The sequence below is a fragment of the Podarcis erhardii genome (assembly GCF_964252035.2).
Source record: "Podarcis erhardii genome assembly, chromosome: 2".
Classification (NCBI taxonomy): Eukaryota; Metazoa; Chordata; class Lepidosauria; order Squamata; family Lacertidae; genus Podarcis; species Podarcis erhardii.
In genome coordinates, this window is record NC_138498.1 from 76,009,625 (window position 1) to 76,023,436 (window position 13,812).

The 13,812-nt window shown below is 45.1% G+C and overlaps 1 long non-coding RNA gene across 1 annotated transcript in view; it reads left to right on the forward strand.

Annotated features, from left to right (window-relative positions):
- The first annotated feature begins 1,862 nt into the window (after nucleotides 1-1,862).
- LOC309333772 overlaps nucleotides 1,863-13,812 on the forward strand; it is a 79,804-nt gene continuing 67,854 nt past the window's right edge. The window contains exons 1-2 of the long non-coding RNA XR_014152685.1: nucleotides 1,863-4,091; nucleotides 8,022-8,216. This is a non-coding gene — a long non-coding RNA (uncharacterized lncRNA). The remainder of the gene's footprint in view (nucleotides 4,092-8,021; nucleotides 8,217-13,812) is intronic.

Here is a 13,812-nt window from a genome sequence, read left to right on the forward strand (position 1 = left end):
ATTTCATTTAATTCACAATTTATCTTACCCACGAATTGAATCAGAGTTTGTCCCCATTGCTTTCCATGCAATGGAGCAGAAGGAATCAAGGAGTCCCGCACAGACTTCTGTGCCGGGGACAGTCTGGTTTGCAAGAAGTCCTTGTCGTCTGCTGACGTATCTGTTCCAGTTCCTTCACAAGTTCCTCCCCTGGGCTCGCCTCGCCATCCCTGCAGGGACCCCCACTGGCCAAGGATCCCTGGCACAGTCTCTGGGTTGACCCGTGCACCACGCCAAGAAGCGGCTGGGGACCGTAGCGCGTGTCATCCTTGCCTTTGCCCCTCTGAGGTTCCAGTGTGCTTTCGGATATCTGAACGTCATGGAACGGGATTTGGTCCCCAAAGAGACATTGGAAGCCCCCGTCCACCCACTAGGCAAAGGGAACAAAAGGAAAAAGGACGGTGTTACTCTAGAGGAGGAACTCTCCTGGGCTGAGCTTCTCCAGAAAGAACTACTGGATGAAGATGATCCCTAGGACTTGACTTATGAGTCTACCATCTCTGAGATGGACAGCGAAGAATACAAATCTCAGAATGACACCGATGTCAATTTGGAGGTGGAGGAGAAAGATGGATTCTTGATGCTGAAGGAAAACCCAGCTCAGCAGGAGGATCCAAGGAAGGAAAATGGTGCTGGGGAGGAGGCCCTGGACCCCCGCTGCTCTGGGGACAGGAGTGAGCAGCCAGACAAGGAGGTGCCTGACAGTGGCGGGGACAACCCGGGTGTGAATCCCACCAGCCCTGCTCCGGAGAGCGGAATGCTCCTGCCATCCCGCGACCCCAGTGCTGAGATGACCTCCAGTGACAACTCCCAGGACCAATGGGTGAATGTGAGCGGCGAATAACGGCAACTGTCTCCTTTCCTGGCTGAGATTGGCACTGCAACATAGCAAGGTGACCATTTCCGACTGTCTGCCCCCTTCCAGCAACCAGATGCCCTCTTTTTGATATGGAAACGTCTTCTCTCTTTTTTGAATTTGCAGTAAAGCCTTAATTTTTCACCCAAAAAATAATTTTTATCTTACCCACAGGGTACATCAGTAAATGATGTTATCTCTCCTGTGTTGTGTTCTGTCAAGTATGCCACCTTCGACCAAGCGGTCAAGCTGATCAGGAGCTATGGGAAAGGTGCACTTTTGGCAAAGTGTGATGTGGAATCTGCGTTCCGCTTACTTCCTGTCCATCCACTTGATTTTAAGTTGCTTGGCTTCCAACTGGATGGAGCCTATTATGTGGATAAGGCCATGCCAATGGGCTGCTCTATACCTCCGTGTCAGTGGGGTTAAGGGATTAGTTACAGGTGTGAGTGGTTGGCGGTGAGCACGGTGCTTGTGTGGCGGATAGGCATTGGTTCAGGTGATAGGGATTGGAGAGAGGTCTCACTATCCCTATGTGAAGGGTATTCCATTAAGGAATCCAGGGACTCAACTGGTTTGGTCAACCCCCAAGAGGGGGTTATGCCCGTGCCTGAGTCCAGGGGGGCATCTGGGTGGTGAACATAGTCTGTTCCCAGCTTTTCGCCTACCCAAGTGTTCACCCTTGGCTGACCTACAATGGTGCCCTGGGTCAGCGCTGCCTGCAAGGGTGCAGGGAGCTAGTCGAACCAGAGCCTATGCAACCACTCACCTTCTGTAATCAATAAATTTGTGGCCTAAATTCTGCCAAAAACCAAAACTAAAATTTGAGTCAAGTGTGAATTTATTTAGGGGGAGATCTCTGGGTCTGAACCCGCAAATGTATTCTGCTAAGAATTTTTTTCCCCATTTGTACAACCAGCATGGCATTCTTTCTATCTGGGAGTAATTTGCTGGCCTCCTTACCTGGCCTGGCCTGACCCTGCCTAGCCTATAAGAGATAATAGGATAACAGCCCAAGGTGGTTTGACTGCAAGGCAATTCCCTGGTCCTGGAAAGGAGCCACAGAGAACACAATCTAAAGTGAAAAATCATTCTAGCCAGTGACACTTATTTTCTTTTCCACAAGGCTTCCTCCTCTAATCCCAGTATAATTAGTCGCTGTGGCATCCAATGGGGCAAATGTAACTTCTCATTAAGAAATCCCCATTTCTTTCATCCAGAGAACCCACCCCTTGCTTTCACTGGGATTATTATGGGGCTCCCTACCCGCCTTACCAACTCGTTCCCTGTGCCCTTCACCTCTTGCCTGCCTGCCTGCCTGCCATGGATGTTTTGAAAAGGTTTGTCTCCTTCCTTCCTCGACGTTATTCTCACCGACTCCCTGGTACCTTTTAAGCTTACGATACGCTGCTTTGTTGTCTCCCCTCCCAGCGTCACTCTTTGATTTCGCAGCCCCAATATGACATCCTAATCTTAGCTCCCTTCAGGATGTTGGAGGAGATGATTGTCAAGATAGCTCCTGGCAGCGAGCAGATAATGAGGAAGGCAGGCTGTGCTACGTGAGGGTGACGGGCAGCCCTCCATTCCTACCCTTGCCCTCCCTTTCAGACCTATCTCTTAATCTCTATTGCTGTAGCAAATGGGTAAGCAGGCCATCCTGAAAAGCAGCGTGGCTTGCGGTGCCCATGTGGGAAACGTGCATGTCGCAGGAAGCCTTATCAGGCTGTGGCATTTACTCTTCCGCTCCGCTTCCTCCTGCTGTCTCTTGTTTGTTCTTTGTATTGTTGTTACTCGGATAATTATTCACTACATCCCCGAAGGGATGACATTTTGATGCAGATAACGCTGCCTCTGCCGAGCAATATTGCACGTGCTGCTGCCTAGGCCGTAGCGAGGATTCCCGAGGGTGGGATCAGGACCTGCCGGTGGGCCGCACATCCCTTAGGTGGGTGGGTCGCCAGGATGTCTGCTGTGACCGCTGGGAACAATGCAGCCTAGGGAGTTCCCAGAGAAAGATACAGGCGTCATCAGGCCCATGCAGAGCGGTTGGGGCAGCCAGGTACATTTGCCCTGGGCCTTGGAGGCCTAAGCTGGCCGAGAGGTCCTGCCACCTTATGTAACCAGACCGGCTGCTTTTTTGTTTGAGTTTATAACTTTATTTTGATGGGACTCCTGCCCTGGGCCTCAGGCAAGCTTTGCAAAGGCCTGGGTTTAATGATGAGTAACTTGGGCTCTAGTAAATTGGGTTATGTGGGAGAGATGTGGGAACTCTTACCAGCTTGAGGGCCACTCTCCCTTCTCTGCGACCTTCCGGGGCCACATGTCAGTGGTGGGTGAGGCAAATAAACACAGGTTTTGCCTTTGTACTGTTGGCTGTACATCCACACCTGCTCTCTGTCCTCCATCCAGGCAAGCGGGAAGCATTATCAGAGTTCAAGGACTGATGAAAACACTCAAGGAAGGTGCAAAGTAGAGCTGGTGAGGGGTGTAGTTCAGGAGGGTGTATGGATTTGGGAGAGTCCTGAGGACCAAGTAGAGAAGGCTGGAAGGGCCATGAGGTGCCCCATCCCTGGATGAGATGTACGCATGGTCAAATGGGCCTGAGTGCAAGCAACATGACCAATTGCTAGGGCCGGTACAATGTTTTAGGGGTTGCTGCTGAAACGGTGTATGCTTCGAGATGTGTGCCTCCCAGCCCCTCACTATTCTGGGTTGTGACTCTTGCCGCACATGCTGCCTCTGAGGGCAATAAAATGGCATGGGCCAACTCTGGTAGGAGTCGCATTCCTCTGCCAGTTTCACAGCATGTCATTGTGATAACCGCTCTACGGGCACCAGTTCTTCTGCTGGAGAGTTGACAAGCAGCGGTGGTGGTGGGGAATAGTACACACAGTGAGTGTTGATAAATTGTTGAGATGTTCCAGTGCTACAGCAATGGCATCATAATTTATGATAACTAGGGAAGAGGTACGAAGTGGAGCTGTTGCGTAGGATTCATGGAATGCCAAACATTTGATTGCTTTTCTACTTACGTTTTTTATATTAAAAATACAGTTTATCTGGGGCTGGCACCCTGTCTGTCAAGATCTTCAACTTATGTATTTTAAGGCCTTTTGTAAACACCCTTGGGAACGTGGTCTCCCTTCTGTGGCAACTTGTAACCACCAGGTGAAGGCACTGTATTTCCTCTGGTGTGGTAAGTTTGCTATTATATTCCTTTGCATTTGGGGGTTGTTATTTTGGATGTTGCAGTTTAATTTCTTTTGGTGCTATGAGATAATGTATTTCCATTGTATTCCTGTTTACTTCAGTTTGCATGATAAATACTATTTATTACTTATATCTCTCCTTTCCTCCATTGAGTGCAATATGGTCACTATTCCAAGGTGGTCTCATATCCAGGCACTGACTAAGACTAGACCTGTCTATCTTCTGCAAGATTGCTGTATGCATGGGCAGAGCATGCAAACAAACAATTCTTCCCTCTCCTTTGCAGCATGGAACCAACAAGGGGGGAACCAGAAAAATAAGAAGAGGAATCTGTCCAGGGACAGCTCAGGCATAGATTCCTGCCTTCCTTCTTCACTCACCCTATGCATTTGGTCATCACAGCTTTCACAGCCTGCTTCCTTTTCATGCTATAAACAAAATGTACAGAGGTTAACAGAATGCAGCATATTTGCTGCACATGCTTACTTCTCAGTGAAGCAGAATCATAGCCAGCCACAATACAGAACAATGCAATACACAAGTGGTATGACTTGAATGTTAGTACTCTGTTAAGATCAAAGCAGGAGACACACACACACATACACATTGCCTTAGAGGATTCTCTCCCAACCTAGAAGCAAACCCATCGTCTGATGATAGCTGGGGGGTTGGCTCTGGGTCTTAATAATTTCCCTTCAAAGAGCCAGGCAGAAGATTACATGACCTTGATGGAATAGTGGAAGAGACCAGGAACAGAAGGCAGAGAGGATGGCAGGGGGAGGGCCAGGCAAAAGACAGAATGTATTTGTCGTTCTCGTGTTTTCTAAGCAAAAGCCTCCTGTTTGAAGCTGCAAGCTACCTCTATGGCTACAGGAGGTTGTCTAGAGTAGGCCCAGGGCTCTACACCTGCCTGTGTGAGGATGTGGCCGAGTTGCATTTTCACATACCCAAGTGTCGCCAAAAGTATCTGCTAGCTTGCAGCTCTGAAAAGGGGCTAAGCAGTGCAGTGGCTTGCTAATCCAGCTAGCACTCTCAAAGATTATAGAACCAAATCTGGTAATACTATATCATGCAGGGGAATCTGCAGCTGAATTTCACGTGACCCAATTCCCATGAGTCTTGCATTAAAAATAAAGCGGCTGTAAAATAGAAAAGAAAAGTGAGTCATAAATATTTTAGTAGGGCTCCAGACACATTTTCCTTGCAAAATGGATATAAACTTTAATCCGTTTATTAGTTGGAAAAGTGAAAGGAAATACTTTAAGGACTGTGTCCTCTTGAAACTGTGTAAACTGAACAGAGAATTATGGTTTGTGGAAGAATGTGGTATAAGGCATCTACTGAAAAAATGGGGTTGATACAGCCATGTTAACTGAAGAAGTAAACAAGGGGTAAAAGTTAGGGCTGATGCAATACATTTTGGCACCTACAAAATGGTGCCCCCTCCCAATTTTGGTGAGTGAAGATCTACACTGGGAACAATGGGGAGAATCAAGTCAACCTTACCTGACAATTGAATTGGGATTCAAGGCCATTATTGGAGGAAAGGAGCCCACTCTGGATCACACTTGGCTGGTGCAGAAGACCCCAGAGGGCAGTCCCTGCCATTTCCTCTCTAGAGTGTGGGAGGAAACCAGCAGTAGAGGCGGCATTGGGTGGGCGTTACCAAGGTGATGGCAGATCTGACTTCCAAGAAGCATGTGATGCGTTTCTTTGAGGCAAGATCTGTCGCCCCTGTGAATCCTGCCGCCCGAGGTGATCGCCTCACCTTGCCTCATGGGTAGGCCAGCCCTCGTAAAAATGTATGAGTAGCTTGAAATGAACATAGCAGGATAGTTATAGCTGTAACATGATTTGCTTTTTGCATATAGCTGCTAAACAACAGTATATTTTCAGTTTACTAAAGCCCCCAGTACTAGGGTTCCCATATTTCAAAAAGTGAAAATCTGGACAGAAAAGTTGCTGAGGGTTGTTTTTTGGGTTTTTTGATGTGTGTTTTTTGAAAAAGAAATTGGATGTTTTTGAGCCATTCCTGAGGAAAATTGGCAAAAACGACACTGCCATCATACATCCGGATTTTCCAGGACATTTTCTGCCCGGACACTGCTTGTTTTTTTTATATATGACTATTTATTGAATTTTATAACAAATAATGATACAAATCACATTCATCATGTTTTATACAATTATTCTCCCTCCCCTCCTCTGGACCTCCCTCAACTCCCCCTCTGCTGAGTTATTTAGTTTTGTTTATTGTATCCTGCTTTTCCTACACAAAAATAAAATCCCTTATCATTTCTCTAAAATATGTTACTCAAATGAAATTGTGAACGTTTATTCAAATCCTGCCAGTGAATCCAGTCCATTCTGTTGTTTCTGCAAAAATACTGTAAATAGTTCCCAGACTCTTTTGAAGTCCTTTTTGTCCTTCTCTCATAGTTTGTCTGTTAGCTTAGCCAATTCTGCATAGTTCATCAGTTTTTCTTGCCATTGTTCCTTTGATGGTATTTCTTCTGTCTTCCAGTATTGGGCAATCAAGATTCTTGCTCCTGTTGTAGCATACATAAATAATGTCCATTTTTCTTTTGGTAACTGTTGATTTGAGATACCTAACAAAAAGGCTTCAGGATGTTTAACAAAATTCATTTTAAACATTTTTTTCAATTCATTGTATATTTTTTTTAATGCATTTGCATTCCCAGCACAGATGATAAATAAAATGTTCCTTCCTTTTCCTTACATCTGCCCAGACACTGCTTAAGGCTGCAGTATTCCAGATATGTCCAGGAAATTCCAGACATATGGCAACCCTGCAATACATTTGTGGATTATTAACAGAGCTGAGACAACGTCGACTACTACTAATTTTTATTATTTGTACCCCGCCCATCTGACTGGGTTGCCCCAGCCATTCTGGGCGGCTTCCAACAAAGTATTAAAAACACAGTGAGACATCAAACATTGAAAATTTCCCTATATTAACCCACGATGATGTCCCTTCCTGATGACACCATAGAGTCCTTTTCATCAGATGCAAGTGTAAAGTGACAGCAATAAGGGATTATACCTAATCTAAAAAAAACTAGTAAAAATTAGCTGTGGAAAACCCACCTAAGAGGGTACAAACTCTAGCCCCAAATTCTAAATTATTTTGATGTTTACTGTGTCCGATGCATTTCTGGTTTATCATAAAGTAAGAGGAAACTGTGAGTGCAAGAGCATAATTCAGAGTCAATCCTCAGAGTCTTTGTTTTGGTTTGACATGTCCCTCCCTGCCCTGCATTCATAATACATCTAAATGACAGCCCTTTGGAATGAGCTTTATAGAGCAGCTACACTTAATAGAAGGGTTTGGCTAGTTCCTGTCTCTATTCCTTTGTTTTCACTTTTGGAATGATAATCTGATTAGGTGAGGCTACTACCTTCCCTGAAAAGCTGGCTCGGTGCCTGACATCTCAACTCAAAGGCCTAGAATTCTTCAAAAGCGCTTAGCATACATTGCAGGTTACGGTTATCTTCTATAAGAAACTTTCCACTAAACTCCCAACCTGTCGTACAATTGCCAAGACAGGAAGAGAAACAAAGAGAATATCCAGTGAAGTGTGGAAAACAGAAAACTTCTCTTTGCTATATATCAGATCTATGAAACCAGATTAATACAACAGCTGTTCAAAAACCACTGGATGCCCCAGAGGCTAAGAGTTCTGCCCCCTCCCATACTGGCAGTGTGGTCATCAAGAAAGTACTTTAGGGCACTTGATGTTGAATTACCCAGCAGTGTGTGCTTTGGGTGTGGAGTGTATGTTTGAATTTTAGAATCATGTTGTCTTTTCACGTGCGAGCTGCAACCCTATTAAACACTGGCATTCCTATCATACAGAACCAAGATACATGTCATATCTGGCTAATTTTTCAGAGTTGGAAGATATGAACACCTTCAATCATTCACCAGAACACAGAGGATCTGATTAATTTTTACATTTATGGCGGTAGACAACACTTACCAGTATTTGAAGGAGCCCTCTGTTTGAAGGCCCGTCCAGCCAAAGTCCAATGTAATGACGAAAGACAAGAAGGAGGGAGGCCACCTGGTCACAGTCTTCCCACCATGGTGAGTTGTATTTCCATTCAAATTATATGGAGGAATTTAGCGTTGCACTGTTGTGATTGTTCTGTCTTCCCTCTCCTTCCCCCATTCTCCTGACGCCTCAAGAGCTCAGGGGGAATTTGGAAGAAAGGTCCATTGCATTGTGCCGGCTCCCACTAGGGCTGAAACTGACCCAAATTCATTATTTTATCATTTGTGCCTGTGCATGTTGAATCAGCATATGTGAATATGAAGGAAATCTGTGTCATATCTGTCCTGGTGCAACGAGTTCCCCCCTCTCCTTTCCCTGCATGCTCCCCTATTCCGCTGAAACTGGCTCTAGGAAGGCTCAGGAGAACCCCCAGAACAGCACACAGATGGAGGAAAGGTGGGATTCTTTTGTCTGGCCAGCTGGGATGCTTGTGCTGATAAAACAATCAGAACAGTGTGACATCGGATTCCTCCCTTATTGTAGCATATGAACTGGTCATATAAACTCCTCTTCCTGGGTTTCTGTTGGTCATAGCTTAGGTTATTTTACTTGTCAACAGAGAGACACTATGAACAGAGAGACACTATCAGCTGGGCTTTATTCCCCCCCTTCCTGAAAATTGCAGCCTGTTTCCTTAGCCTCTATTTCTGCAGACACCCCACTGTCTTTCCCCCATGCTATAATGCTTTTTTAAACTTATAATTGCCTTGCACAATCAACTCTTTTGAAAATCAAGGTACAGTTGAGCTTGCATACATATGATACCTTTAAATTACATTCAAAGCACACCCACACCCACCCACCCAGAATTCTGGGCACTGTAGTTTGTTCAGGATTGGTGCTAATTCTGTGAGAGGTAAACTGCAGTGCCTACAATAGAAGGTACTCAGACTGATTCTTTGAAACCTGATGAGAGTTTGGGAAGTTGTCTGTAATTTGCCATGGTCCACTGTTTTTGAAATATTGTGTAGGGCAATCCTGGTCAGACTGACCTCAGACCTGCTGTGTCAAGCTGGTCGGAGTAGGAACTCCTCTTTCTGCTTCTAGCTTTTCTCTGGGGGGTTGGGGAGACACACTCAGCTACTTTAAATTCTTTACTTTCTCCACTGATGTCCATGCTTAGCTAATCAACATGTATGCCATTCATCAGCCATCCTGCATTGCAGGTCACAAAGGACTCCTTTAATGTTTGTGCCCTTGAATGTTTTGGGAGAAAACGTTTGAGTCTGTGACATTAGGAGTTTTTAAGTACAGCACTATGGTGCCGGAGGAGACTCTTGAGAGTCCCGTGGACTGCAAGAAGATCAAACCTATCCATTCTGAAGGAAATCAGCCCTGAGTGCTCACTGGAAGGACAGATCCTGAAGCTGAGGCTCCAATACTATGGCCACCTCATGAGACGAGAAGACTCCCTGGAAAATACCCTGATGTTGGGAAAGATGGAGGGCACAAGGAGAAGGGGACGGCAGAGGACGAGATGGTTGGACAGTGTTCTCGAAGCTACCAGCATGAGTTTGACCAAACTGCGGGAGGCAGTGGAAGACAGGAGTGCCTGGCGTGCTCTGGTCCAGGGAGTCACGAAGAGTCGGACACGACTAAATAACTAAACAACAACAACAACAAAGTACAGCACTTAGTAGCCATTAACTCTTTCCCCACTTATTATTAATTATTAATTGAGTTTATATACCACCCTATATTGGGGCGGTTCACAGAATAAAATCAAAATATAAAACCACAGAATACATAATCAAAATAAAAACAACAACCTATTAACCCCCCCAACCCTGGTTAAAAAGGAACATTTTTGCCTGGCACATAAAGGTGCATAATGAAGGTGCCAGGCGAACTGCCCCGGAGAGAGCATTCCACAGATGGGGAGCCACTGCAGAGAAGGCCCGTTCTCATGTTGCCACCCTTCGGACCTCCGCACACAAAGAAGGGCCTCAGAAGATGATGTCAGGGTCCGGGTATGGAAAGAGGCGGTCCTTGAGGTATTGTGGTCCCATGCTGTTTAAGGCTTTATAGTCAAAACCAGCACTTTGAATGGGGTCCGAGCTTGTGCAGTCAGACCAGGATTGGTGTAATATGCTCAAACCGTCTTGCTCCGGTAAGCAACCTTGCCGCTGAATTCTGCACTAGCTGAAGTTTCCAAACCGTCTTCAGAGGCAGCCTGATGTATAACGCATTGCCATAATAAGCCAGAGCATAGACAACAGTAGTTAGACTACCCCTGTCCAGATAGGGGCATAGCTGGGCCACCATCCAAAGCTGATGGAAGGCACTCTGGGCCACTGATGCCACCTGAGTCCTTGAGTGCCAGCAAAGGATCCAGGAGTACCCGCAAGCTATGAACTTGCTCCTTCAGAGGAAGTGTAACCCCATCAAGAGCAGGCGACCTCCCACCCATCAGGTCTAGGGAACTACCCACTAACAGTGCCTCAGTCTTATCTGGATTGAGCTTCAGTTTGTTGGCTCTCATCCAGTCCATTACTGAGGCAAGATACTGGTCCAGCACTTCCACTGCCTCACCTGCAGATGTAAAGGAGAAATAGAGCTGAGTGTCATCAGCATACTGCTGACAACGTTGGCTCATGTTGGCTCATTGGATGGCTTCCGCCCACTGAGTTTGTCCAGTCCTGTTCTGACAGGTCTCTTCATCTGGCGCAAACTTACTGCTGCTTCCTCTCTGTCTCCAGTTTGCGTAGGAGGTGTTCGTCTTTCTTAACTTTAGTGTGTGCCCAAACATGTACTGATAACCCACTTTAGGACTCAAACTCTCCTGCAATTATTTATGCACCGAGATGTCTTTGTTGTTGTTGTTGTTAATGGAAGCATACAGACATCTGAAGGGTGTGGAGTGGGGGCTGTTATTTAAGGCAGATGAAGCAACGGTTTTTTCATTTTCATCCAAAAGCTGACTCAAGTTACTGCATAATATACAATATGTCAAGTATGGAGCATTTCTCAGAAAAGACTTTGCCTTTCCTGGGGCTGAGTTTGTCACTGGGAAATGAATCTGAAAGAGGAAGGGGGGACACCCAAAAAACCACAACCAATGGTCTATGTTGCAGATATTTGAAACAAGGAAAGACTGACCACTCTTTTGTGAAAGATAGCCAAGTTTCAAATAGAGGCAGACGAAAAAGGTAAAATCCCCCCCAGTTCAGGTCTGAATATCTGGGACTTGGGGCGCTTCCAGATATTGGATTTCCCACGGTCTCCTTCCACCTGCACACACTGAAAAGACTCTCCTCAGAAATGTGTTGTGCGGCAGCTACAGAGTGGGGATGAGGAAATTTTATTTATTCTTATTTATAGAACACTTTTCATCATAGATAGTCACGAAGTGGTTTACACAAGAATCAATGAAACAAATCTGTCAACCAAAATAATATGGTGTTTAAACAGGACTTTTTTTCAGCTGGAACTCACCGGAACTCAATTCTAGCATCTCTCAGCTGGCATTATAAGATAACAAGGGAGGCGTTCATGGTGATTTCCAATGCCTTGTTTTCTAAAAAAATAACACTGGGAAAACTTTCTGACAATAAGAACTGTTTGACAGTGGGACTGACTCCCTTCAAAGGTGGTGGACTCTCCTTCTTGGAGGCTGTAAAGCAGAGGCTGGAAGGCCATCTGTCATGCGTGCTTTAGTTGAAGTTCCTGCATTGCAGGGGGTTGGAATAGATGACCCTCAGGGTCTCTCCCAACTCTATGATTCAACACACATTTAAAGCACATGGCTTCTCCCAAAGAATCTTCTGTTCATTAAGGGTGCTGGGAAGTGTGGCTATGTGAACTACAATTCCCAGGATTCTTTGGAGGAGACACCTGTGTTAAATCTGCATCTAACGTGCTTTAAATGTGGGATGTGAATCTGCTTGAGTCTCTTTTAATTAGACATTAAATGAGTGGCAACATTGTTAAACAACCAGGAAATGTCTTAAATGGTTTATAATAATGATCTAACCAAGAAACCACCCAAAGCTCATGACTTTTTGAATTTACATTTGAATCATCACATTCTGAATTTTTAAATCAATGTATTTAAAAAAGTGTGTGTGTGTGTGTGTGTGTGTGTATTCAAAAATCTTACATTGCAAAGCCCCCACCCCCACCCCACCCTGAGGCTGTTTTAACATGCTGGAGATATAATCCATGTGACCTAAGAATGTTATTTTCAGGATGTACAAACTCATTATTATTATTTACATGAAACAAGATTCTGTTCCTCATGAAGGTACTTTTCCTCCACTAATGCTCTTGGAAGCTATGCAAAGCTGCTGTCTTAGCCGGAACACTTTCTCCAAGGGAGAGGCCTCTTTTACTTGTAGGTCAATGAAGACGCATGCTTGTTAAGCTAGATGAGTGCTATTATCCAAGTCTATCAGCAGTGAAAGCGGAGGAATGAGTGCTGAGAGCAAAAGCCAAATTATGATGCTTCTCATTATGAGACTGAATAGCTCCTGCCCACACATTACCTGGCTTTCACCACCATCATTAGTGCCTTGTCTTCATGGGAACTAACTTCCTCTCCAAGTTTTAGGTAACATGATCTAACCAGTTGAGTGACTGGGCACACCCTTCAGGGCAGAACAAGAAAGGCTTTCTCTTCTGCTTAGCTGCTGTCGTCATAGATCTACAACTGACTGACACATAACAAACATGCAATACCATTTTATTTGTTTCAGGAATTTTTACCCTGGCTCTTCAGGAAAAGAAAAAGAAGAAGGAAGGGGGGCTCCTCTCGGAGTAGCTTACTAATCAATAAAAGCAGGGCAACCTCTACCCACAGTTTTACAGTCTAAAATAAATGACACAAAAGGAAAATAGATTGGGAAGGAAGAAGAAATAAGCAAACTCAGGTACCAGTTTCTTGTTACAAATCCTTGTTCTTTTAATACTAAATTTCATCTGCCTCTCACTTTTATTTTTTTAAAAAGGTATCAGAACGACTTGACAATATAAAATGCAGCATACAAAAACATGTTAAAGCCAGGAAAATTCAAAATGATGACAGATTAACATAAAATCCTCATCCACCAATATATTAATAAGGACCAAGACCAGGGGTCAGCAAACTTTTTCAGCACAGGGCCGGTCCACTGTCCTTCAGATCTCAGACTATATTTTGAAAATAGAGAAAAGAACGAATTCCTATGCCCCACAAATAACCGAGAGATGCATTTTAAATAAAAGCACACATTCTACTCATGCACAAACATGCTGATTCCCAGACTGTCCGCGGGCGGGATTTAGAAGAGAATTTGGCTGGATCCGACCCCCAGGCCTTAGTTTGCCTACCCATGGACTAGACCTACCTACCCACCCCACTAAAAGATGAGCACCATCATAGGAGGCAGCATTAATGACAGAGGCAGATTTAGGGGGCATAGAGGTTTGGGGGTGCTGCCAGGGACGCCACAACTATTATTTAGAATGGAGTGCGAGAGGTGGAGGGGCACCAAATTTTAGTGCCACACTGTTTCTGAGTGGACCTGCATCCCTTCCTTTCCTTCCTTTGCTACATCCTGATGGTGTACAGCTGCTGGAGGGAAGATCCTGGTTCCCCAGCAGAGCTGATGGTAGCCCTGCATCTGTTTCTTCTCTTCCTGGAGTGATTGG